Source organism: Ambystoma mexicanum, chromosome 2p, assembly GCF_040938575.1.
Source record: "Ambystoma mexicanum isolate Mex_15411 chromosome 2p, UKY_AmexF1_1, whole genome shotgun sequence".
NCBI classification, from domain to species: Eukaryota; Metazoa; Chordata; class Amphibia; order Caudata; family Ambystomatidae; genus Ambystoma; species Ambystoma mexicanum.
The window spans coordinates 500,907,757-500,934,066 of record NC_090923.1 but is presented as its reverse complement, the minus strand read 5'-3'; the positions used below and the strand labels follow the sequence as shown (position 1 = coordinate 500,934,066).

The window sequence follows — 26,310 nt, the reverse complement described above, 5'->3', positions numbered from 1 at the left end:
TAATCAAGAACGGTAAGATGTTTTTTGCATTCATTGACTTAAAACAAGCGTTCAATGGAGTGAATCGAAGCTTGTTATGGGCAAAACTGGCGAAATGCTGCTGTCCGCCTGGAATTCTAGAGCCAATTATTACTATGCATGAACAAACTTCAATTAATGTAAGACTAAATCATAGTGGTGCATTATCGAAAGCCATTTCAACCCACAAGGGCATCCAGCAAGGGTGCCCCCTAGCTGCGGAACTGTTCAAATTATTCTTGGCTGACCTTCCAATCCATCTGAACAAAATTCCATGTTATCCACCCAAGATACATCAAACTCCAATCAACTGTATAGTTTACGCAGACGACCTGGTCCTGATGGATAAAACCCAAATCGGGCTACAGCGTCTCTTATCGGGCCTGAAACGATACATGGACTCAAACCAACTGTCAATAAACACCTTGAAAATCAAAATCATGTCGATTGGAAACACAAGAAGCAAACAAGATAAAGCTTTCAGATGGAAAATTGATGAATCTAACTTAATGACTGTTGATTCAATAAGATATTTGGGCATACAATTTAACAATTCGATTTGCGAGAAACAGTGGGCTGTTGATTTAACATCTAAAATGACGAAGTTAGCCGTACAAGCAGCTGTAATCAACAGGAATTTTGGAAAATTTTCAATAGAACCTGTCCTCAAATTTTATTTACAAAAAGTAACTCCGATCATAATATTTGGGGCCGAGGCAAGTTGGAACTTAAGTGTTCAAACGTGGCACATCCTGGAAGGCCGCTTTTGGCAGAAAGTTCTGCGGATGCCGCAAGCAACACCAATTGCGGTCCTGCGACATGAACTAGCGATTAACTCCCTGCATGTGAAAATGGTCTGGAAGTCTATCGCAACAATGAGGAAAATAGTCTGAAAATCAGCAGCCCCGGCTTACAAAATCTTTACCGACAACCAAGCTTCAAACAATCATGATTTCCTCAGTTTATGGTTTCATAAATTGTTGGCGTACCTTTCTGCAGCAAATATTTCCAAGAAGGAATTGATCAACCGCCCACAACATGCAAAAATAAAATTCGACAACTGGGCTTGGATTGCCAACAATGATGCGAGATCTAAAATAATATCGATGAAATCAATCGAAGGTGTGAACAGAAAGCTACATGAACCAGCAAGCCACCTATTGCAATGTCCCTCGAGGCATCATCGAGACCAATTCCTTAGGTTTCGTATCAATGCTTTAAAGACCAAAGAAATTCTTTGCCAAAGAAAGGACATTTCCATTAAAGATAATCTTTGCCGCTTCTGTAATCAATCGATCGAATCAGCAAAAAATCTGTTAATTGAATGCAAGCAAACTGCTCCACAGCGCACACTACATCTGGGAAATTTTGCACCGCTAGATGGAGACATGGAACGGTGGTGGGGGAGGATCATCTCCGGACACAATACAAAACTTGTATGTGCAACTGTGAATTTCTTTGACTCGATTCTGAAACCTTTAAACCTAACGGAGTCGGCAATTGTATGTGCTTAGATGTATGTTTGTCTTCGTTCTTGGAGTTCGAGCTTGGATTGTTTTGCTTTCTTTTTTTTGTGGTGCTTATTAGGATGCGTGAATTGAGGTTCTGTTTGAAACACAAGTTTGTCTTCTTTTTGAATTCAAACTGTAGTTTTTTTTTCAAATAAAAAAAAAAAATCCGAATTATATTGTGATGAAATACCATCTCTGTCTGGAACCCATCAGGTTGGTGACACCAATGTCAGTTGCCAACCAAACTAGTGGATATTGGGCCCAAGGGTTTTAAGGGAAAGGATCTCCTGGTCACCACACCTTGGTCAAAATCAAAATAGAAAGGTCATGGATGGAAGGTGGCAGTGCTCTGGATAACCATACAAACCATCGTATTTCCACATGCCCTACCAGTAGAGAAGATGGAAGACCATTTGAAAATCATGCTTGTTGTCACTCCAAAAGCAGGGGTGGACTGGCCTATACGGATCTCTGGAGATTTCCCAGTAGGGCTCTTCACCCTGGGCCTCTTTTTTGTGGTAACCTATTTTATTTCCACATTTTATCATAGGAAAAGGGTTGGGCTTGATGAAAATGTGTAATATGGGGCCACTTTGAAAATTATTTCCAGGGCCTCTTTAGGTTCCCAGTCCATCCCTGCCCAAAAGGTGCGGTCGGGTCCAAACAGCTATGTCAGATTGCTTCAGTGTGAGACCACAAAACCACTTCAGGCATGTTTCACATTCATTGACCACCATCATTGAAGTTTAGTGTGTGTCTCTAAGCACGGCAAGATCAAGATCCAAACCTGAGCTTACCTGTCTCAATCAGAGTGACTTTAGACAAACATAATGGGGATGGCTGTAAGGTTTTGGATTAATTCTGTCACTGCTATTGCAAACCCCCAGAGCATAATTTCCCAGCTTGCCATGCTTGCTTACAGAATGGGTAATACCATATGCAAATTAGGCTTGGTTCCACCCCAAAAGGGTCAATCCAGATGTAGCTGTAATGTTACCTCGCTGCAGCACAAGATGGCAAGCAACGCAGACATGTTTCAGGCTCAATGTACATCATCAGTGAGGTGCATCTTGGGTAACTGGGCACAGAAAGCTTGGGGCTCACACCTGGATACATATACCACTTGGTCTAATGTAAGCAAAACAGAAAGATTATCAATGGAATATTTTTAATGAATTATCACCTATGGTATTGCTGCAAGTAATCCTTCAGTCCATTGTATTTAATCCTGTTATGCCATTACAGTAGGTAAAATGAGTCTTGGTGCCACTCCAAAAGAGGCAGTCCAGCCAAAACTGCTTTGTCACATCTATTCTTCTTGACACTAAAAACTGCCCAGACATGTTTCATGCTCATTGGTCATTATCTGCGAGATGTAGCTTGGGTCTGTAGGCACGGAAAGCTAGGGATCCACGTCTGAGCATACCTGTACTACTCAGGGTGACTTTAGCAAAAGAGAAAGGCCAATTTTAGCCATTTGCCAATGTCACACTTACAGACAGGCTATCCATTGGTGCTAGTATTTACACGTGTATGGTTCCAGAAATGCAGCATCTCATTCAAACTTTCGGTTTCTGAATTGCTCAGCTCAGTCATCCTTTTGATCACCTGCTTATATAATGGAGTGTGTTATGTTGTTTATACAAAGCTTCTTCATTCCATTCACTTTTTTTTCTGTTTTGAACCTTCCTGGGGCTAATTGCAAATTACATTACTAAAAACAATCCTGCATATTGTTCACTTCTTTCTCTCCCTTCATTTATCCTTACACATAGGAATAATGGGTTAACAGTAGGTACTAATTTCAATATTTTGTGTAAAGAAAGATGAATTCCTTTAACAAATCCTTTTTTAGAACAATTAGCTGGCGTCAGACGCAGGTGTTGCATAGCGTTGTGGCTTGACGCTTTAGGAACATCAACAGGTCACTTCCCAGACCTCCTGAACTACTCCAGACTTTTCATATCAGAAGGACCATTTTTGCTTTAGGATTCTGGGTGCCCATAGAAGAGACAATGAGCTGTTTTCCCCTCTCAATTTAGATGTTGCCCACTCAATGTGACTGACATGAATGTGACTGACACCACAGAGCTTAAAGATGCAGATGCCACAGAGTACGCTAAACAGGGCTCAGTCGGACACCCATTACATAGCACCAATACAAGCTAAAGTGGATCTCCCAATGGACCTTCCATCCAAAATCCCGGCAAACTCATCAAAAGCTGATCCATTCAACAAAGCAATAGTCAAAAGTGAAGCCATGATGAAAAACCTGCATACATTCATAAATAAAGCCAAAGATGGAGCATCCATGTGTATGCCTGTGCTCCAGAAACCTGAAGCAGACATGATGTGTGGCCCTGTCAGGGATATCATGGAAAAAGGGTCTGAAATATCATGGCATGCTTCTCGAAGACAAGGTTCCTCTATACGAAGCAAAGATACCTGCGATGAATGGGCCACAAGAGGACTTCTTATTCAGCAAGAAAAATACCCCCATAGGCCCAATCAAGAATGATACCAGGCAAATCACACCTATACCTGAGAAAGACTGGCCCATTCAATTGGTTTGTGCTTCCAAAACAGAGCTATGTGGGCAGCTGCCAACAGCAATATACAGCGAACATTCTACCTCCACCAAATCTGCTATTGTCACAGAGTCAGCCTATATCTGCAGACACACACCTATGCTTGCCCCAAACTGACATCCTAAACTCAACCGTACTAGCGCCCAAATCCTTAATCTATCTCTGGACCAGCCTGCAGCATGAGCCTTACCCTATAAAGAGCATGGACGGCGAACCAAAATGGGCAAGTGATCATAACTGATGTTAAAGGAAGCATGCTGGGAAGCTTCTGTATGGATCTGGACTTAGTCCCAGCACAAAACACGATTGTTTCAGTCTTGACCCTTAATCCCACTTACGAAGTCATAGGGTGAAGCTCTGTAATTGACTATATCCTCCTCCACATCAATTTGTGGGCATCCTATGGTGACTTTGAAATTTGTACCAGGGTGGAAAGTGATCATAACGCCCTCTGACTGTCCAAATATCTCATGACCTATAGTGATGGCGAAGAACCTATGGAGGTAGTGGCTGAGGTGGATGTGATGACAGAGATAAGAGTCAGATGGGTCCCCAGATAAGAAGCATCCCTCCAAGAATGGTTCGAGCAGACAACAGGAATTGGGGTCCGTATGAACTTCTGCACCCTCACAGGGCAGGGCTTGAACTTTGATCATGTGCTTAGATGAATCTCTGGGAGTTATATAACCAACTATTCATTTCTCTGCTCCACTATGTAACCAAAGACAAGAGCGTAAGAAACAATAAGATCTCCTGTGAACCATGAAATTTTGGTTGGTTTAATAAAGGATGTGCAGAAATTAAGAGCCTGTTACAATCTAGGGTCACACAGGATAGGGGAATGGATGAGGTTTTCCTACTCAGAAAAACATATAAAACCCTTATCGCAGATAAAAAAGAAACATGTTGTAATTCACAGCTGGCAGAAACTGATAAAAGCAGCTAAGGAAAGGGACACAAAATACTTTTGGAGGGGGGATATCACAGGGTCTTGGGAAACAAAATCTGTGCATTGCGTCAAACATTGCTGAAACAGACTCGGTTGATCACTTATCTCAGATCTTTGGGGCAATACCCCTTTAGCTGGACATGGCGCTCGAAGGAGGGGGTCTTCCCATCCATCGATTGGGATGGGAAACTTACGAGCTGAGCATACTGGGCCATGAGAAAGTCCACTTTTTGCTGCAGCGACGATTTGCAATGACCAAATGCAGTGACCAAATGGTATCTGGCAAAGTCCCAGGCAATAATATGATCCCTTCTGAGGTCTTCGAAAACTCTAAAGCACTGGTGGGCACACGTCTTTAGTACTGCCTTTGCTTTTTTCACAAGCTGTGGGATATACCATCGTCCTTCTGTAAAAGAAAGGCCCTATAAATGAGGTCAAGTCCTACTGTCCTATCAGTCTGATCGATATATACTGCAAAATCTTTTGTCACATAATCCTTCAGGAACTGAAGAGATTGATTGATGAGAACAACGTTCTGGAATAGGCCCAGTGTGTTTTTAGATCAGGCCTCTTATCCGTGCATCAGGCCTTTGTTCTTTGGCATTTTTGATTTGTCATGGTCAAGAAGACACCCCTGTATGTACTATATTTAGACCTTTCCTCTACATTCCTCCTAGTGGTCAGAGAGAGGCTGTGGGCCAAACTTGCCTGTATGGGAATTAAAACATTTGTTTGCTTGACATCAGCTCTCTATAAAGACACCACCATGTAGATAAGGTTTGCAACACATGGCTGATTGACACAAACAAATCCAAACTACAAGAGGGGTCAAACACAAATGTCTACTTGCCCCAGTCCTTATCTGGTTATATATAAACGGTATGTAGAAACACATTGAGGAAGCTGCAAGAGACATCCCTAATATAGAGGGGAGGCCATTGAATATGCTCTTATATGCCGATGACTCTGCCCTCCTTGCTAGGACACCCAATGCACTCAGAGCCCAACTAGAGGCAGTTTTTCTTAATGTTCCCGCAAACCATCTAATTCTGAACAAAGGCAAGCCAAAAGTAAGGATTTTCAGAACTGCAAACAGGGGCAGGTCCAAACCCACTTTCATTTTAGAGGGGGAGCCAATAGATGTAGTGGACAGCTTTTCCTATTTAGGTGTCGTATTCACATCACATTTTTGCTGGAAATCTCTAATAGAGAGACTCCATTGCAGACAGTCATTATTAAGATGGTTCGCAAACACAGGGACAACTTTGGTTCTTAAATTGAGAAGGTCTATTGTGCAAGGTTTGGAGAAACAGTTGCCTTTGGCACTGAGATATGGGGGCTTGACCTATCAACTACTCAAATAGGTACATGCAAAAGGCACTTTTTGAATGAATCTCCAGTATGTACTTAAAAGTTTCCCATCGATCAACCTTCATGCAGGTGTTGACTTCCAGGAGCAAGAGACAAGGGTGATGGACAGTCCTGCCAGATATGCTCTTTAGAGAGGGCCTCTGAGACAAGAGAACTGGTGAATCTGGCATGGCATGAACACTGTTAATAACCCTTCATCTCTTCGTACAGTAAGAAACTGTGGAAGTACCTTACTGAATTGGGCTTCAGACATACATTAGAGCAAGATTTTAACAGAACTGACAGCTACAGGTCCTTATTGGCCTGGTAAATATGCCCTATCCTGATATATTCACGGCAGGGGGAACCCACCAACCGTACCTGGAGACATTTGTCAAACCGCAGATGAGATGACTTTTTGCCCTTGCCGAAGTGAACACCTTACCTCTAGCTGCCATCACTAACAAATGGAAGGGTGAGTCGAACCCAAAATGTTCAATGTCTATGACAGAGAGAGATAATTTGCTCCATTTCCTTTTAGTATGCCTTGCCCACGACTCTTCTAGGGCCCAAATAATCATACCTCTTCTAAGAATTGAAGGACTTTTGGATGACCAAGATGATGCCCTGATATTTCTTTTGGGGGATCTGCTTATTAACAGCACCAAATCTACATCAAGTTTCATCATTGGAGCTTTGCGGCACAGGATGAGGAGGGCGAGTAGACACTGTGACTAGATAATGCTTCTGCGGCTGCAAGCCTTGATATGCATTCCTCTGCATTGTTACCAGCTCACACCTATGGCATTAATTATGCCCTTTGGCTTCTGAACCATCAAAAGTGTTTGCTTTCATATTTTCCTAATCATTTTAATTGCTATATTTTAATGTTTTACCAAACAAAATTGTTTTAAACTGAATGTTTGTTATTGTTTTTATTGCACCTTCCTGTCACAAAAGACTAGTCGAAAGTGTAAATAAAATCTGAATCTACAATTATCAATAAATCAATTCCACTTTGTTTAAATTGATCGAGATATTTGAATATCATATTCAAAATAAGTTGTGAAGTGATTTCTAGGTTTGTAAATTATAAGCCTTACTCAAAGGCACATTTAAAAACTGGAACTCAAGAAGAGCCTATGATTGTATTACCTTTATTTGTAGATACATGGTTATATGGTCCAGGGCACAGAACATATTTAAATCGAAAAGAACCCTTCATTTAAAAGGATCATACATTCAAGTGATGTTTTACCTATCATGATGTTCCGCTCGTCTTCTTCTTCAGCGTGCCGAGTGATGCTGGTTGAAGTCCAAGACTGCTGCTGATCTGGGCTTCATTTCTACTCTTCATTCAAGATACAAGCCCCTATTACTCTTTGTTCAACAACTATAACACTCTCTTTGATTATTTCTCTTCTCATTCTTGTCTTTTTCTAAATCTAAAACGCATTCTTGCTCTTTACCTCCCTGATCCTTCTTCATTTTCTTCACTCTAAGCCTCAGACTTTGCAAACTATTTCCCTTCAAAAATCTCCCCTCTTGCAGTCTGCAATTTCCTCTTCCAATACTTATTCTTCACCTGTTTTTTTCTGATTCCACCTTCCTCTTCCTATACTGATGTGAGGACTTCTTTTCATCCACTATCTTATTCTGATATCTCAACCTTCCTTGGCAAGGATTATCCCACCGCTGTTGCCAGTGACTCTTTACCTTCTCCCTTCAGCCCTACTGTGTATTCTTCCCTTCTTTCCTAACTCACTGCTCTCTTTAATCAGTCACTTTCCTCTGACACCTTTCCTTCTTCTTTTAAGCACACTTCAATCTTTCCCATCCCTAAAAAAACCCACTCTTGATCCTTCTCATCCCTCTAACTTTCATCTCCGTCCCTCTTCTTTCTTTCTTAGCTTAACTACTGGACTGTGCTGTCTATTCTCAAGTCTTGTCATATGTCTATCATCACTCCCATCTCTTTAATCATCATGCTATGCTAAACACTCCTCTCTACTGGTGTTCCTTGACCTTTGTGCGACCTTCAATGCTGTCAACCACTCTATTCAGCCATCTCATCTTTCTCATCTTGGTCTTTTGGGCTCTGTTTTGAATTGTTTCAATCTTATCCCACTAATGTCCCATTTTCTGTCTCCTGGGCTGGTCAGTGCTCCCAGGTCCTCCCTCTTTCCTATGGTATGCCCCATTGGTCAGTTCTCGGTACTCCTCTTTTCTCTCTCTACATTTCTCCCACTGGCTCTATTATTACTTACTTTGGCTTTTCTTACCATCTCTACATGGCGTTTTACAGATTCTTCCTTCCTGCGTGTCCTTCTCTCTCAGTTTGTCTTCTAGCTATCCAATCTTGGATGTTTTCTCACTATCTACATCTTTATCCCTCAAAAATGGAAGTTCTTTTCTTTGCCACGTTTACCATTCCTTCCTCTCTTCAGCCAGCTCCATCTCTTTCCCCCCTTCTTTAGTCCCTATCGATGCCTTGACCCACAATCTTAGAATCATTTTTGACTCTTCCCTCTCTTTTTCATCCCATTTTTCGCCTATCTCCTGCTCTTGCTGATTTCACCCTTTCAATATCTGTAAAGCCTGCTGGTTCTAACTGTTCACACTTCCAAAAAAGTCATTTTGTTCCGCTTATTCCATTGTTCTTGTCTACTACTTGGTCTCCCTGTCTATCATTTTGCTCAACTGCACTCTGTTTATCACTCTTTGATCTGCATCTTCTGCATTCACTCTCTTTAAGACTCTGAAGTATCATTGTTATTCAGGTAAGTCATTCTGGAGACAATGATGAGGCAGGAGGCACGAGGTATAAAAGGAAACTTCTTTATTTAGCTGCAGGTTAAGATAAAGGTAGTAAATAGGCACACTGTAGAGTTAGCATCCATCCAACTTGGCTCTCTCCTGTAAAAGTCACTTCAACTGTCTCCCTGGAATCTCTACGTATCTCAGGTTCCATGACATACATCCATTCCAAATGTGGGGACAGTTAATGTAATACATGGTGTGCATACTACAGACCCTATTTCCTCTACTTTGCATTCCCTTTGGTGGAGGAATTTTGAAGCCTGACTTCTGTTTCATTTCTCTGCTTGGTTTTCACACGTCTCTACAGTATTGCTCCCCCTATCTCTCCACCTTATTCTCTTTCAATTCACCTTCTCACTCCCTTCGATCTCAGTTTGTTTTTATTGTGGTTCTTCCTCATCCTCCCTGTGCCTCCTCTCATTTTCGTTCTTTCTCCCTTCCTGCCCCCAAGTACTGGAATTCCTGCCCTCTTTCTATTAGATGTTTTACTTCACTAAAAATTCGATTAGAAGAGCATCTGCTTGATAACTGATTTTTAATGTCATATCCTGTTGCTGTGCCATTCTGACTTTGTGAAGCGCCTATGTGTTAAACACTGTATAAATAAAAACAAATACAATGATTTACCTATCATCAGCCGACTTAAACTCTGGTGCATGAAGGTGGATGAAAAAAAGACCAGAAAACAGACTTTCTCTGTCTGTACACCAAAAGACTGGAATCTCTTCCCCAGAAACATCAGATGCGCCACTCGCTTTTCCAGTCCAGGAAGGAGCTCAATCCCCACCTACTCAAGTATCGGTTCCTCTATAACACCTATGTCAACACACCCTCAACTACCCACCCTACCTGAGACTGGGTGATCTGCTCCCTATTGTGTTCACACCTGGGTGCTTGTAGATCCCTTCCTGCCTAATTGCACACCCCCATCCTCCCATGTTTTATATCCCGCTTACTGTTCTATGCTTCCTTCACTGTTTTTCTTTCCCGTGTGATTGTAACGTGTTCTGTTGCTTTCCATTGCTAGGTTTGTCCACAGTAAATGCCAAAATAATCATAATTTAAAAATAAATCTTGTGTGATACAGTTCTTACAAACTTTACAAACATTCCCAGATCCAGTTAAATGCACTTACACATTAAAACAATGAATTACTATATTCCACTTCAGCATTTCATGAAGCCATTAAATCAATTAGTACAGGGAGAGGTTGACAATGTATAGCTCTTTCATTGATTGCTTATTTAAAGATATTACATTTTACCATGCTCAACAATAGATATTTCTCATAGATGATTATCAACAGGCTCATTAATGCCATTATTAGTCCTAATCGTTTGCCTACTAATAACCATATATCAGATGCATTTAATGTTCTCATGCCGCAGACATAATCATGCAGAAGATCCTGCCTTTCTTTAATGAAGACTTTGCATTCAATCAACAAATGTCTGCATGTTTCTGTAATATTTTTCATACATATTCTACATTGTTGTTTGTATTCTGGTATATTTCTTCTGGCACCCAATACAGATTGCACTGATAGCTGATTAAGTCGTAGTAACAGGAAAGAATACTAATCACCACATTCAGCCTGATATCTACCTGCCATGCACACATTAGGGAGCTGCTGCCTCAGTCCGTAGACTGATGAAAGGCTGCTACCTCTTCCTTCCTCTATAAAACTTCCTCACTTCCTTTGTGACCAATGTAACCCATCTCTTCTCACTCTACATCTAAGAATCCTCTCCTTTCAGCTCATTTATATTATGCACACCTATATTGCTGCCATTTTCCTCATGATTCTCTGGATCCCACACTCTTGTCCCACTTTGGCCTGATGGTGTCACAGTGTATCTATATATTGAGATATTGCCATATTTGTATTTCTTCTATGCTGCGTCTTACATTACCTAAATGGCCAATATTCTCTGGTAACTTTGAAACCTTTTCGCTGGACACCTCTAGATGAACTGCCTTGATATAACAGTTAATTTCTCTCCTTTCCATATCTCTCCCTTCAGGCGATTTTTACCCTATGAATTCATTTTCATTTATGTTGTTTACACTTTTCTTCTTTTGATAAACACTCTTTCATCCATAGGGGATCAGATGTATGTAGAGTGTAACTTTTAATGTTAGTTACATCCTTTCCCTTTCAAGGTCTCCCACTATTTCTTATTGTTTCTCTTCCACCATTTTAAACAGCGTGAAGGTGTAAACTGAACTGCTGATAGTTTAACATCTGGAACATAGTTTTACTATGTTCACCTAACATCCTTTATTCTTCAACTATGTTATTCTCACTGCTGTTTTCATGTTGGTCCTGTTCCCTTTCCACCAAGACCCCCTCTTCATATAATTAATTAGATGGCAATCTTCCATTGCCACCATTCTGCAGCAAATCATTCTCATCCACAAAGTCACCACACACTTATTTTTCAGACTATCCCCCCCTTCTCTTTGCCTTATTTGACATTTCGATTTGATAATTTCAAACGTTTTCTTTTTTCATATATTGAAACTGAATAATATGTAACTGAGCATGAAAAGGAGATACACAATGCATTGCAACCACACCATTTATATTTCCAGTCTAGATACCTTAAATTCCCTACTACCAAAGACAACTATAGGCTCTTCATCATATAATCAAGGGGAACATCAATAGCGTGTTCTGCACTGGTCATGGTGTCAGGGTCTATCCCAGCCAATCAGAGGTCTCATAAAACAGACTTTACCTCATGGAACAAGGATCGCAATCTGATGGCCTACTGTTCATGTACCACCTGCCACTGCCTGCCATATTCTTTATCTCCCGCTCCCTGGCACCCAACACTTTCCTCTCCAGCTTCCCTCGGCTCCCACCATCCCTCCTACTCGCTCGGGGCCCTAGTCTTTGGAAAGTGTACATGACACTAGAATGTACTCACACATCTTGCAGTCCACTAATTGGCCACCTTTGAAAATAGAGAAGGGACTACTTGTAGTTCCCTTCCCTACTTTCAAGGCAGCCATCTACGTTGGTAGTTTTTATTAACCTGTGAAATGGCAGCCAAACACATTTCACTATATAAAAATACATATTCCATGAAACAACTTTGTTAAAGGGACGTTATGATTACAAGTAAAATCGACACCCCCATAAATGCACCAGTTATGGTGAGCTAAGCCACCATAACTCGTGCCATCACTGTGCACTGCTAAGACTAACACCCGGGACATCAAAATGACACCACAAATGTCATTGATGACATCACATATCAAATTAATTCTGATGAAAAGTCTATGCAAGGGTTGTGTTTACAATATTGGTAGCAACATATCATAATATAGGTCAGTAAAATAATGAATGCAAGGCTATAAGAATCTTGACTATGGTAAAACTTGGAATTAATGGCCAACAATACAGTACTTACTACACACGTGTGTTAGTACAAACAATACATATGAAGAGCCACAACGCATGGGAAGCTGAGGCACATACAGGGGAACTCAAGTAAGGAGGAAAGAAAGAACATCACTTAAGATTAAAGTTTATTGTCATGTATACCGATGAATTGTGTGTTTGAGGGGTGCTTATTTCCCCATGTATTTGTACCATGAGCTGAGGCCATATCCTAAAGAAAGTAACTTTACCACATAGGACAAGGTTAACATCTACATATAAAGCAACTTTACAACTGTACATGTTTTACTGTAATTGAAGAAAAAGAACTGGCCTGTGAAGGAAAGGAAGTGGCCCAGATATGTGATATGATGAGTGATGTCATCAATGACACTTGTGATGTCATCTTTGATGTCCCGGGTGTTAGTCTGAGCAGTGCACAGTGCTGGCGCGAGTTATGGTTGCTTAGCTTACCATAACTGGCAGCATTCTGGGGGGTTTCGGTTTTACTTGTAACAATACTGTCTCTTTAACAAAGTGTTTTCACTGACTTTCAAAGGTTTCTATTAGAGCAACTCAACCATAACAACCCTTTATCAAAGTTTTTTCACTCAATTTAATAGGTTTTTACCAGTGCACCCAAATTTGCTATAACTTCCCCCAAAAGTAGCAGCATTTTCGGCCAATCTAGGAAGTTTCAAGTGAAAACTGTGCCATTCCCCACCTTCTAGCATATTCTCAACAATTCTATAAACTTCCCACAACTTTTTACACCATTTTTTGTTCAGCGATGCCCACGAATGTCTGAGGTCACCGTGGACTTTCCGGACAGTGCGCGCACCGTGATCACATGTCAGGGAACAGATCCGCGCTTCGCAAATGGGTTTGTGCTTTGTGGACATTTTTAAACTGCATTTTCAGCCGATCTAGGAAGTTTCGGGTGAAAGTTTACCCTGGCACAGGCCCTAGACATATTCTTACACATTTTTCATCTGCAATACAGAAGACGGAATTTGTTTGGAAGAGCATTAGCAAACCTGCTATTTAACTTCAAAAATGGCATCAGACAAGGCCATCCCTCCTCCTCAGGAGCCACCAACACCAACACCATCACCACCGCCAGCTGGAGGGCCTGCGCAAGGGAAAATGTTCCATGATGCAGAGGTTGATCAAGAGGACCAGGAAGATGAGACAGAGGAAATGCCTACCTCCAGCACTCAGGGAGGATCATGGGTGTGGTGGTTCTTTAGGACAATACGAGTACCAAAAGCTTGGGCTACCGATGTTGAATGCAAATCATACTCAGACGTGTAAAATATGGGCAGTACTATTTTCGTACCACATACAGGCACCACCACACCTACTAATACCACCCAGGTAATGTGAGAAAGGCTGTTCCTTTCTCAGGAAGTAATAGGCTGTCTTCCTCTACCTGATCTTCCTCAACCAATACTACCACGACACAGGCTACTCCTGTGGGGCAGAAGATCCCACCAGCTACTTTGTAAGTCATAAAAGAGGTGGGTGTTCCATATATTTCCAAGACAACAGTACTCTGTATATACCGGAACACATCACTCTGCAGGGGGGAGCGGTTTTGAAGTGCTTTCGAGGGTGTAATCAAAGAGCATAAGAAACACTGCCCTCAACTATACATTTAAAGCATGCCCAACATCTTCCTTGTCCACCTACCCCTCTGTATTTGTGGTTGGTGCTCCGTCCCTCATTTCCCTCCACCACCTTACTTCCTGGCCTCTACTGCAATTAAAACATGCGCAATCAAACCACACCAAACAAAAGGGACACTTTTGGAGCCACCTTTCTTATTTAAAAAAAGAACTGAACAAAATGTATTTTATAGATTCCAGATTCCATCTGCTTTACATTTTTCAATAAAGTAGTTAGACTCAGAAAGATTCTCCAATATTTCCATTAGCATGTTGTTCTATGCTAATGGAAGTAATGGACAATTGTATACTGTAGAAAAAGGAAAAAAAAAAGACAGAAACAATTTTCTGTCATAAATACTTTTCTCTAGCATACAATAAAGACCATAATCCATTGACCTTCATAACTATCCGTGGTCTTCGCAGTCCCCTATCCAGACCAGGCATCATTAAAATACCTGGATGGCACATGCACACCATCGCACAGGACAGCCATTCTACCCTTTCACTATTATGATTGAAACACTCCCACATTGCATGCTTTCAAACAGTCACCCATCCATCCACCAATCACTTCTAAGAACTCTGCATGTAACCCTATCGACAAATTAAACTTCCACACACCAACTGCCACTTAACAATGTTTTAGAAATCTTTTCTATCTGCATTTCCGTTACTTAAACAAAAATAGTCTACACATATAAATGTGCATATGTATTATACAATGAGAGAAGTGCGTGAATGGAAGGGGGAGTAGGGATAGGCAAGTGCTGATGTGAGCCTGGGACGGAGGTGCCAAGGTATGCCAGGGTGTAAGGCCACTGACTAAGTGCTAGGGAAGAGGAGACCCAAGGGTTGGGGTGCACAGCCCCCAGACGGTAAGACTGCAAGGGCAGTGCTCAAGGCGTTGAGGGGTACTGGTGTTGACTAGGTATAGGGTATGGAACCTGTGAGGTTCATGAGAGACCAGGCCACCAGTCTCAGTGGCAGATGTATGAGTTAGCATGCAAGGGACAGAGGGAAAGAGAAAGAGAAAAGCAGAGTTTTTAGACATTTCTGGAACTTAATGAAGTCGAATTCAAGTCTGAGAGGAGCAGGGAGGCTGTTTCACACAGAGGCACCAGCCAAAGAAAGAGACTTGCCTCCCACTCTTTTTTTGGAGAAGTGTTTGACAAGCAAAGAATTGGAGTTAGAGGAGCAGAGGGTTCTAGCATGGGAGTATCTTGGGAGATAAAATTGGAGATAGCGCAGTACCAGACCCCAGAAAGCCTTGTAGATGGTACAGAGGGTCTTCAATGTCATCCTTGCAGCCACCAGGAGCCAGGTTTTAGGGCTCCAGAGATATGATCCATGGGCTTGAGGCCAAGGATAAGTCTTGCAGCCCTCTTCTGAAATAGGAAAAGGGGCCGTAGGGCACAAAGGGGGAGTTTGAGGTAGAGACTGTTGCAGTAGTCCAGCCTAGACAGGTCCAGGGCTCTACAGACATTGAGCTTCTGAGGGAAGGTGAGGACAAGTAGAACGCCTGTAAAGAGGTGAAGCTAAAAGTGGGCATTCTTGACAAAGTCCAAGATGTAAAGAGTGAAGGAAAGAGAAGAGTCAATGATGACCCCAAAGTTTTTTGCATCACCAGATTTTGAGGGTAAAGGTCCCAAGGAGGGCAGCCAGAGGATAGGAGGGAAACAGGGCACAGGTGTCTCAATAAGAAGGATCTCCATTTTACTGGCATTGAGACAGAGGTCATTAGCCGAACACAATGCCTGGATGGCGGTCAGACAATCGGAATGAAAGACTATAGCAGAAAGTAGTACAGGGAAGATTCAAGGAAAGCTGTGTGTTGTTGGCATAACACTGGAAATGAGGACAGAAGGAGGAGATCAAATGAGCCAGAGACCCGAGATAGATCTTGAAAAGCCACAGCAATAGGATGGAACCCTGGGGGACGCTCCAGGTAGAGAGTGAGATGGTAGAGGAGAAACGGCCGAGTTGCAGCTGAGAAAGGCAGTTAGTGAGGAAACAGGTCAGCCAGTCCAGTACCCGCTCTGTGATGCCAAAAGTATAATGTAGCCATTCATTGAGGGTGGAATGGCTGACCGTGCAAAGGCAGAGGAGAGATCGAGAAGCACTATCTTCAATTGTACTACAATCGTAAATACCATATAGAGTTCATTTATATCACTCTACCATATTACAAATACGATATACTCCCACTGTAGTACCTAAAATAACTATACACATACCACTATAGTGTATGTGCCCAGTGTCCACAACCACCACAATACAATTAAACCAGATAACAAGTATGTACAATACAGCGTCAAATAACAAAAGTCACCCAGACATCGCCCCTCCCCACTTTCCCCCAATCCCATTAACCTCAGCAGACAGAAACATTAACAGTAGACAGAGCAGCATTTGCACAGCTTTTTTCGCCTATACAAATAGCTGTATATCAACATTTTTACACTCCCCCACTCTTTCCAAGCCCTTTGTCCACAAAATAACCCAAAATACATTTTCAAGTCTTCTGTTCCTCGCCAAGCTGTTCACGGACAAAGGCCATGATCTGCCTATCCAATATGGAGACAGTTTCTAAAGGTATGACAAACCTCACGTTTTCAAACAGCCAATCAGCATGCACCTCTCTACAAAGTTTGGTGACTATTCTTCAAACTGTACAAAATTTATGAGCTGGCCAAAAAGTCCTCCTTATATAAGTTAAGCAACTTAACCAATGATATTATTACCATTCATCATATAAACATTTCTCATAAGCAAATGGAACCATTTCTTATTTTTACAGGATTATCAAACACACTTGAATGACTACAAGAAAACCTTCCCAAAGAAGAAATGAGTGAAGATGAAATCTCTAATGGTAAATAATTAATCTTTCAATATAAACAAATAATGTAATTTATGGAGAGCTCATTGAAATAATAATTTCTTCATTTATTTCAGTACGTAGTTTGCATGAAGAAACTACACCACGGATTGATGATACAGTATCCCGACAATGACAAATACAATCCCAAACTCGAACTGTACAGAAAGAAATAATGATCTTGCCTTCAAAATTGGATGAATTTAGCACTAAATTTAAAGAACTTTTAAATTATGTTAAGAATTGTGTTATTAGAAATGTGAAATATCACTGTCCTAATTGTACCTGTCCCCCTTTCCCCAGCAATCACCCCTATCAAATTCAGAAAACATAAATCAAAGATGCTTTGATGAAAATTCTCTCCCTCCCACCCCAGATGATGACTTTATTGAAATTCCCAACCCTCCCATTTATGTATCCCATTCTAATACCCCATCCCATAAATGCATGTTTTCTACTATAAATATCTTATATATTATTGTATACGGATATTGTGCCCTGTCGGGACATGTCCGGTCTCCCATGATGCACATTTAATTACTCTGCAGACAATGCACCCGTTTGCAGACATCCGTGTGCATGCATCCTGCGTCTCCCGCTCATTGGGGTCCAAGGACACCTGCCTCAGAGGCCCCAGACATTGTCATGTCACTGCATCTGTGCAGCATGACGGCATGTCCACAGACAGTGTCCATCACTGCATAAAGTTTGAAACTGCATTTCCAGAGATTTAGGGTGTTTCATGTTGCATGTTTACCCTTCCAGAGTTCAATGAACAATGGGTCTACCATTGTTTGTTGATCTGTCAACGTTTTACAACTTTGCAAGGCCTATTTACGGCCTTGAAAGGTACCCACCCATTACATATAGTCATTTTCAATCTGGCACCAGGAGAGAGCATCATTTAACAGCTACTTCCAGGAGACTTCTAGAAGTTTAAGAATGCTATCTGATATGGCCATCCCACCTTCTCAGGGGCCACCACCCACCACCACCATCACCATATATAGGGCCAGGACAGGGGATTAGGTGCAATGATGCGGAGGAGGATGACAAGGAACAGGAAGATGAGGTAGAAGAAGTTCCTACCTCCAGCACCTGAGAGAGTCATGTGTGTGTGGCAGTTCTTTAAAACTGGTTGGGGTGTACCAGGCTTGGGCTGCCAAGGTTGAATACATTGAGTGTGGAGTAGTACTCAGTAGCAAACAATCTGGCCAGTACTCTTTTGGGACCACCCCCATGCAATGCCACACTCAATCCAAACACCAGGGTGCTCTGAGAAAGACTGTTCCTTTCTCGAAACACCGCTCTGCAGGGAGGAGCAGTTTCAGAGTGCTTTCAAAGCTGCGCCCCAGGAGCAGAAGAAACACTGCCACGACCTTAGATTTAAGGCATGCCCAACATCTTCCCCTATCCACCTGCCCCTCTTGATTGGTGCCCCTTCCCTTCCTTCCTCGCCTTACCTACTAGCCTCTACTACCAAAACAATCCAGAGAAAATATAAAAGCCAGAACGACAAAAAAAGTTCCTTTAGGACCCACCTTTCACAGTTAAAAAAGGAAAACTACAGGACCTATTGCAGTCGGGATATTCCGCAGAAAGTGCAAAATTCCGCAGACACCTGGGGGAATTAAAATTAATTAAGTTGTTTTTGTTCAAAAATAATGGCTCCTAAAAAAAACTTTAAAACAAAAGTTTCAGGGTTTTATATACTGAACTAACAATTGTTCTGCTGAACATAATTATTTTTTCAAACTTTCAGCTTTTTCTTTACTACAACTACTAAAAAAATGGATTCAGTGCATTTTACATATACATACAAAAATTCTGATTTCTGACATCATTCAAATGCACTCCACCTCCTCGAAAAATATTCACGCCATACAAATTGAAGTTTTTGTTGTCAAAAAATGCCATTCCTAAAGCACATAAAAAAGCACATACTAATTTATTCACATGCTGTCTAGCTTCTTCCATTTGAGGAGAAAAAAAGTTTGGCAGTATCCATATTTGTCTGTAAAAATAATAATTGCAGCTGGAAACAGTTCCGTTAGACTTCTGAAAATATCCTTCATGGCAAACTGAAAATATCCTCCAGTCACATGGCCCAAACATGTTGCCACCACAATGCACAATAATTATATCTGGACGGTTAAAGTGAGCCATTCTCTCACAGAAGGGTAATGAAATTACCCAGTTTATACCACAATCATCATACCACGAAAGGTCCACTTAGTCCAATCTAATAGTAACAGAGATGTCTCGAGATACAGTATAAACCTTAAGTGAATGGATCCAAGATTCTCCCACCATCGCACACTCTGGTCTTCATAGCCATAGCCATAGCCATCTTATCTACAGACATCAAAGAAAACACTTATTAACCTGCACTCCTGCACACTTCAACTACTTCAACTACTCACTTCAACTGCTCCTCCGGACTGACAAAACCTGATTGGTTAGTCCCACAATGTCCTCTTTCCATGCCAGACATCCTTAAAAGACCCAGATGGCATGAGCGGGTCCGCAGACTACCACAGTGTCTGCGGACTCAGCACCTGCAACGCTTTAATTCACCTATAAAAACAGATCCATATCAAATTTAATCCACTCCATCACCATTTCCAGGCCCTTATCGGCCATAAAATAACCCAAAATGTGTTTTCTAGGCTTATTCCTCACATGTTGTCCGTGGACTATGGCTGGTGTCCGCAAATCCAACATGGCGACTGTTTCAAAGAATCTGACGCAGCTCATGGTTTTAATTCACCAATTAGCAAGCATGTATGTTGTCTGCGATCATCAAGCTGCTATCTGATTGGTCATGGGGTTTCCACGGACTCCAAATTGGGAACTGAGCACGCAGACTGGACCCAGATATCATACATTTATTTTGACCTACTTTTTGGCTATTTAAAAAAATCTACTGGATGGATTTACACCAAATATGCAAAAGCATGCTTTTGGGACCAAGCTGCTGATCCTCGTGCAAGTTTGGTGAATATCCGTTCAGTGATTTGGGCTGCAGGCGCAAGCACCATTTTCTTTTCATTGTGTCCATGAGGATTTCAAAATGTTGGGACCCCCCTCTATAACTTTACCCTCCCTGGACGAAACCACTCCAAACATCACAAAATCATTCTGGGGGATTGGGGGAGAGACCAAAGTTATAAGCTGACCCCAAAAAGTACTCTTTCTATGAGATGAGCAACTTAATCATAACGACAGGGCCACTACCGCAGGCCCTGTGATGTATTTTTAGGCATATTAGTATTTCAGACATAATGCTTCAAATGGGACTTTAGCTTGTCTCCAGGCCTTTCCTTCATGCAAAGCCAGCCTGTGTGTGTTTTAGTGCTGAAATAGTTTGTGATGAGGTGGATTTCCATATTGCATTATTTTCCACAGACTGTTTGTTTACATATGTAACCCATATATTGCTACTATTCAAAATACCATCTTTTTTCTTTTTCATTCTGATGGCCCCTTTTGAGTCTGCCTAACACCAGTCCACCTACATATTACAGAATAAGTCCAGTTCACTTAAATCAAATAGTGTGTCATGATTGCATAGAGTTTACCTTCATCATGTGAGCCACACTTGCATTTTGTTATCTCGCACAGAACACATTTGGTGTTTTTAATCTCATGGACGATCATTTAAAATTGGTACTAATTTCAATGGGAAATGTGTTAATGCCTATGCTAGGGAGCTGTGGGATTAAACTAATGGCTCTCTTTAGACATTAAAACAACATGTGTCCCTTCTTCCAGTTCTAGTCAGCGCTTCCTCCATCCTAGGGAGGGCAAAACAGAAGGGTCAATCTATTCAACAAGTTGTATCCCTAAGGCTCCTGATAACTTGACTAACAGCGACAAAACAGTTAGTTTTTAAAATGCACTTAGAGGAGGCTAGACAATTGAAGTCTACTTGCAGGCTGCATTGGTTCAACCCCCTCAAAAGATAGGCTGATATTTTGCTGATGCATTTGATATCGTATGACAAAAACGAACTAGAGAGAAGACGTATTAGGTAACAGAAGGCGTATTCCTGTTAATGCGCAGAAAGTCAGGTACTGGACAAGTCCTGCATTAAGCCACATGCTGATTTTCATACCTACACTTGGTGATATGCCCTACGATGTGAAGGCTGTATTCTAAATTTAGATGGAGCGCTCTACCTCATTTGAGGTATGGAGGGAAATGGGAGGAACATGGACACTTCTGACCCTGTGGGTTCTCTTTCTTAGAGACCATTGCTAATGATTTTATTTGTATGTTTGGTTTATCACGCCCGGGGACTAAATGCCTCAAACCATTGCTTGAAGAGGCTGATGTCAGGCACATTCTGGAAACCTTGGTTTTGGAAATACAATACGTCTTGGGATGGCCCTCGAGGGATTGGAAGTTAAGATATAGATTTGTTAAGGGGTAGGCAACTGTGCTGTTTTTGCAATATATAATGTTAGATTTTTGTCGGATTGTGAGGATGGAGGGGGGTGAGAATCAGCTTAACCATACCTTCTTCCTTTTCATCTATATTGCTGTATGCTTTAAGTGCTTTTATGTCTTAGGTTTAGGATTTACCAATGTTTTTTGATTTGCCAATGCTTGCCTGTAACAATTTTTCTTATAGAAGTGTTTTTATGAAATTATATTTATGTTGTGCTTTGAAGGATGAGTGCCAAATAATTCTTGATTTGACTTGGCTTAATAGTGAGATTTTCACTTGCATATGGTTCTCGATTTACTTTATTTTCCAGTGGGGAGTGCAATCATGAATCACACACTGTTTCAGTATTTTGGCACAGATATGTGTGTAGTTGTGTCCAGTGTGTCTATTGAATGCAACATTTTCTGACTGGCACATGTAGTATTTTTAATTGGCAATGGAAATATCCATTCTTGGCAAGTGAACTCGTACTGAGGATTCCTTTCCATAACTGATCCGCCTAACAATAAACCAATGGCCTCACTATTCTCTCTTTCGCTCTATGGTTTTCACTAGATAGTAACCAAGCTTCGCATGCACATGGTTTTGGCCAACCACAGGGTGTGGTGATGTACAAGGATGTGCTCGTCTGTGTTGAAGCTTTTATATCGTTCAAAGGAATATGAGATTATGGCGTTGGTTGTGAAGCGGTTTGGATGCCCGCCGAATGAAAAGAGAGCACATTTGAGAGCTTGGTGTAATCTGCGTTATTGCCTTTTTGAATTGGACTTTGTTTTAATATATTGATTATGTTGATTGCATATATCTGTTTACATTTACTGGAGTACAAAACATGTACAATGTCAGGTCGGAGCATAGCTATGCTCGGTGCGGCAATTAGCCTCATAGCTTGGAGGATGAGGTGTTACAGTATGTGCGCTCACTTGAAAATTGGACATAGTCCCTCCTTGTTAAAGGTTTTTAGCCCCTTGACAACCACTTTCATTGCATTTTGTAAATAAAATAGTAATAATCATCAGAATTGAAAACTGCAGCAAGACCAGTGCCAGCAATATTTAACAGCTAATTTGGTCTGTTCTGTTCTCAATTCTCTGTACCCCGATCTCTGTTGAGTGCAATGTCATGCGTGATGAGCTCATTATGTGTCTGATGTATCACAGTGTCAAGTCCTTCTAGCATGTGGCTTGTGTTGACCTCCTGCTGGTGACATCTGGCCTTATTTCTCTTGCAAAGGAGTGGACTTGCACTTTTCCAATGGGGGATTTCTATTTACCCATTAAAGAAGATGAGTTTGAGTCTGATTGTTGAAGTGTGTACCCTAACTAGTGATTGTTTACTCAGAGTACTTTGTTAGGACATATATTAATTGTGTCAGCAACTCCCAAATCCTGCATGATAATCAAACCCATGATATGGACTGCTCTAGGTCAAACCCAATGACACTTTACAGAATCTTTAGTGTGCTGCTGTCAAGTGCATGAGCACACTAAAATAACTTGCCCTTGTAGAATACTAGTTCACTAACACTGCTTGAGTCTATCCGACTGCCTCTCAAAGTGTTTTCACTGTACCCACTTCTCAGTTCAGATACTACTATTGAACCCGTTTAATTATGACGTGCATGCATGGCACACAGAGTAAGGTTGACTTGTCACTGTTATATTCCTTTTGTAGAGTGACACAATGCCCCACAACGATCCAGAAAACCCGTATTATTCATTGTAAATATTGCCTGTTATAATGCATTTTGTTACCATGTAAGGGTCATCTGTACTGAACACAAAACGAATTAAGGGTTCCCTTGTATAATGTATATGTGTATTATCTATAATAAGGAATTACAATGCCCACCAATGGCATGTACTAACTGTTTTACTCTTGCATCTCCCAATATGAGATACATCGATCCTGTTGAAAATAAAAGCACATGTACCTGTTAATCTTCATCCCAAACTCATTCTGATAAGATATACCTTTCTACACTAACTATGTGTCTGTGAACTGTGGAAGTAGCCATTGCGACACTGTCTGTTACTGGACGCTGTCAGGGTGGAACAGGGACCCCTCCGGATATGGTGCAGGGAGACTACCACAGCAAATGCCCAAACCAGCCCTGCCCCAGAGTTGTGAGTGGAAGGTGTGGGTTACCTGTCCCTGAAACCCCCTCGAAAGCCTGGAATGTTAATGTAAGTAGCATCCTCTGTCATACAGTCCCTCCTAGTACTGTTTCTGGGCAGAGCAGTCTTTTGTTTTTACCAGGTCCTCAACTCCAAGAGTGCACCTGGGTGCAGCCAAGAATACCCGGACCAGAAACAGGGGAATTGATTTGAGAAAAGAAATGGAATGGACTGTTTTCTTTTCTTCTTGCTAAACAGAAAGGAGACATCCAGAGTGTTTCGAACATCTGATGGACAGAAACGAAATGGAGGAGAGGAAGAAGATCAGAGGGTGTGAGAAAAGGCAGAGAAGGGAGAGGATTGAGAGATAGTAGAGGCAGAAAGAGTAGTGAGATCAGAAAAAAGAGAGAGATGGAAGTTGTGTTTCAGAAACGGAGCAGGGTATCTCTTGCATGCACAAGACAAATCATAATTTCCTAATAATGAAACCTGGGACATGTGAGGGTAGGGACCCTTTAGGCTTGACAGAACCCCAGGGAGAACCCGATGGATCCAGATTTTTGCATTTAGGCCCTCAACGCTGAGTAGCAGGAGATAGTTGGTGCTACCAATTATATGTGGGAAAATCTAAGCTTTAGGCATACCTGGGTTGGAGGTTGAGAGAGAGAAGCCCATTAGTGGACCTTGCCTGCATTCTGACCTATGCCATGACCAGAATTGTAAAATTGAACTTTCGAAAATAAAATTCCTTGAACCATCTTTCGAAGTATTGAAGTTACTGACGCCACCTGAGACACACTACTGTAGGTGTTTGAGATTTTTCTTTACTGTATAGCAGTTTTGGGAATGAAGGAGGCATAATGCACACCTTCAAGAATATGTATGCCCCTAATGCGTTTAACTACAACTCCTATAAGCCCTAACTATGATATTCAATAGAAAATAATAATGGGAGTGGTAGTCCAAAGCTTCTCACGTGATATGTGTATACCAAAATGCTGTAGTAATAGAATATTTGTGGTAATGTTTAATAATCTCAATCTTGCGACCTTTCATTTTCCACAAGTGTGGCTTTCCCTATCGCAGATGAGCCGAATGCAGTGACATGCACAGGTTCTTTTTGTTTTCTTCATTTTTCGATATTGATTGATCAGAAATTCAAAATTAAATAAACATTGAACTATTTGGAGTCCCCATCTCTGGGGAGCTGTTGTGAGTTACGGACAGTCATTTTAATTTGTCCCAAGATGGATGCAGATGTAATGTCCATGATTAGAGGGTGTGGGGTCCTGGGTAGCAGGAGAGTGTTGAATCAAAGGCATGCAGACCAGCTGGTGGAGCCTCGGCAGATACCTCGTTGATGAAGCATTTACCAGGCTCTAACCATGGTTCTATCAGAGATAGACCAATCAAGTGTGAACCCCTCTGTTCAAGGATGCTAGAGCAAAACCATGGGGGCCTGAATGCCTATATTTGAAAGGAGATCTACACTATACTCTCTTCCTTCTCACAAGGTGCATCAATCCCTAGTTGAATGTGAAAGTGCCACCTAGTGGTGAATGATGAACAGCATCCTTTAAGGCTGTGCCAGCCACGTATTGCCAATCAGCCAATAATAACAGTGATAGGTTCACATGCCAATCTCATGAACAGTTGATGCCTTACTGCTGAGTAAAAATGTTCTAGTTTTCTATGGTAGACCCGACCTTTAAAGAACTGGAATTTCTAATATTTGCTCCTTCAGAAATCTCTTAAAATCCTATGAATTATTATCTTATTTCTTTGCACGTATAGTTCTAGGTTTAGTGGTGGTTAGGAGGAAGGGGCAGCGTGCTTGTTTTATCTTCCCCTTTTTGCAATTCAAAATGGCGAATTACAAACAATATGTTTGATATGTCAGCAACCACCGGTGGTAGCAATGTAGCAGCACCCCACCTTCTACTTCATGGATGAAGTTCATGAAACTAACCACAACCCTGAACGTAACTGTCCTTCAGATGTCACTTATTTACTCTGCTGGCTTTATATTTAAAGGAGAGTGTTTACATACCATGATTGTTACATGATGTTCTTCCTAGTCGGAGGCTATCATAGAACAGTGTGACCACTACACACTACAGCCATGTTCCTACACATAATCAGACATGAACAATACTATCATTCAAACTAATGTGATACACGTACCTACAAAAGCAATGAGGGCAAGCAATGCGAACACAATGTCTTCATGTCACAAAGCGCAGTGGCATAAAGAACTGTTCAAAGTGTTGTCTAATTTGATAGAATAAAAACAGGAAGTAAAAAGCCAATTTTGTTTAATCAAAGGAGTCACACAACATTTCAAAGTCTCCCACTAACAAAGGAATGGAACACTCTTTGCACGTTCATGGACCTCGTTTATGTATGAGGCGCTTGATCAAAGGCAAGTAGCACAAACTGCCATGCAGCTGGAAAGACAGGCCTGCCCATTCAGACACCGCGAGCCTGAGCAACCAGGGCTGGCTTTAAAATAGTGAAATATGTACTGTGATGAACATGAAGCTCATATGGAAAGTCTGCTTAATTTCT

At 41.4% G+C, this 26,310-nt stretch overlaps 1 protein-coding gene across 1 annotated transcript in view; it reads right to left on the bottom strand.

Annotated features, from left to right (window-relative positions):
• The window catches only part of SLC6A1 (solute carrier family 6 member 1), a 733,048-nt gene that overhangs the window by 171,670 nt on the left and 535,068 nt on the right, over positions 1-26,310 (bottom strand). The window lies entirely within an intron of this gene.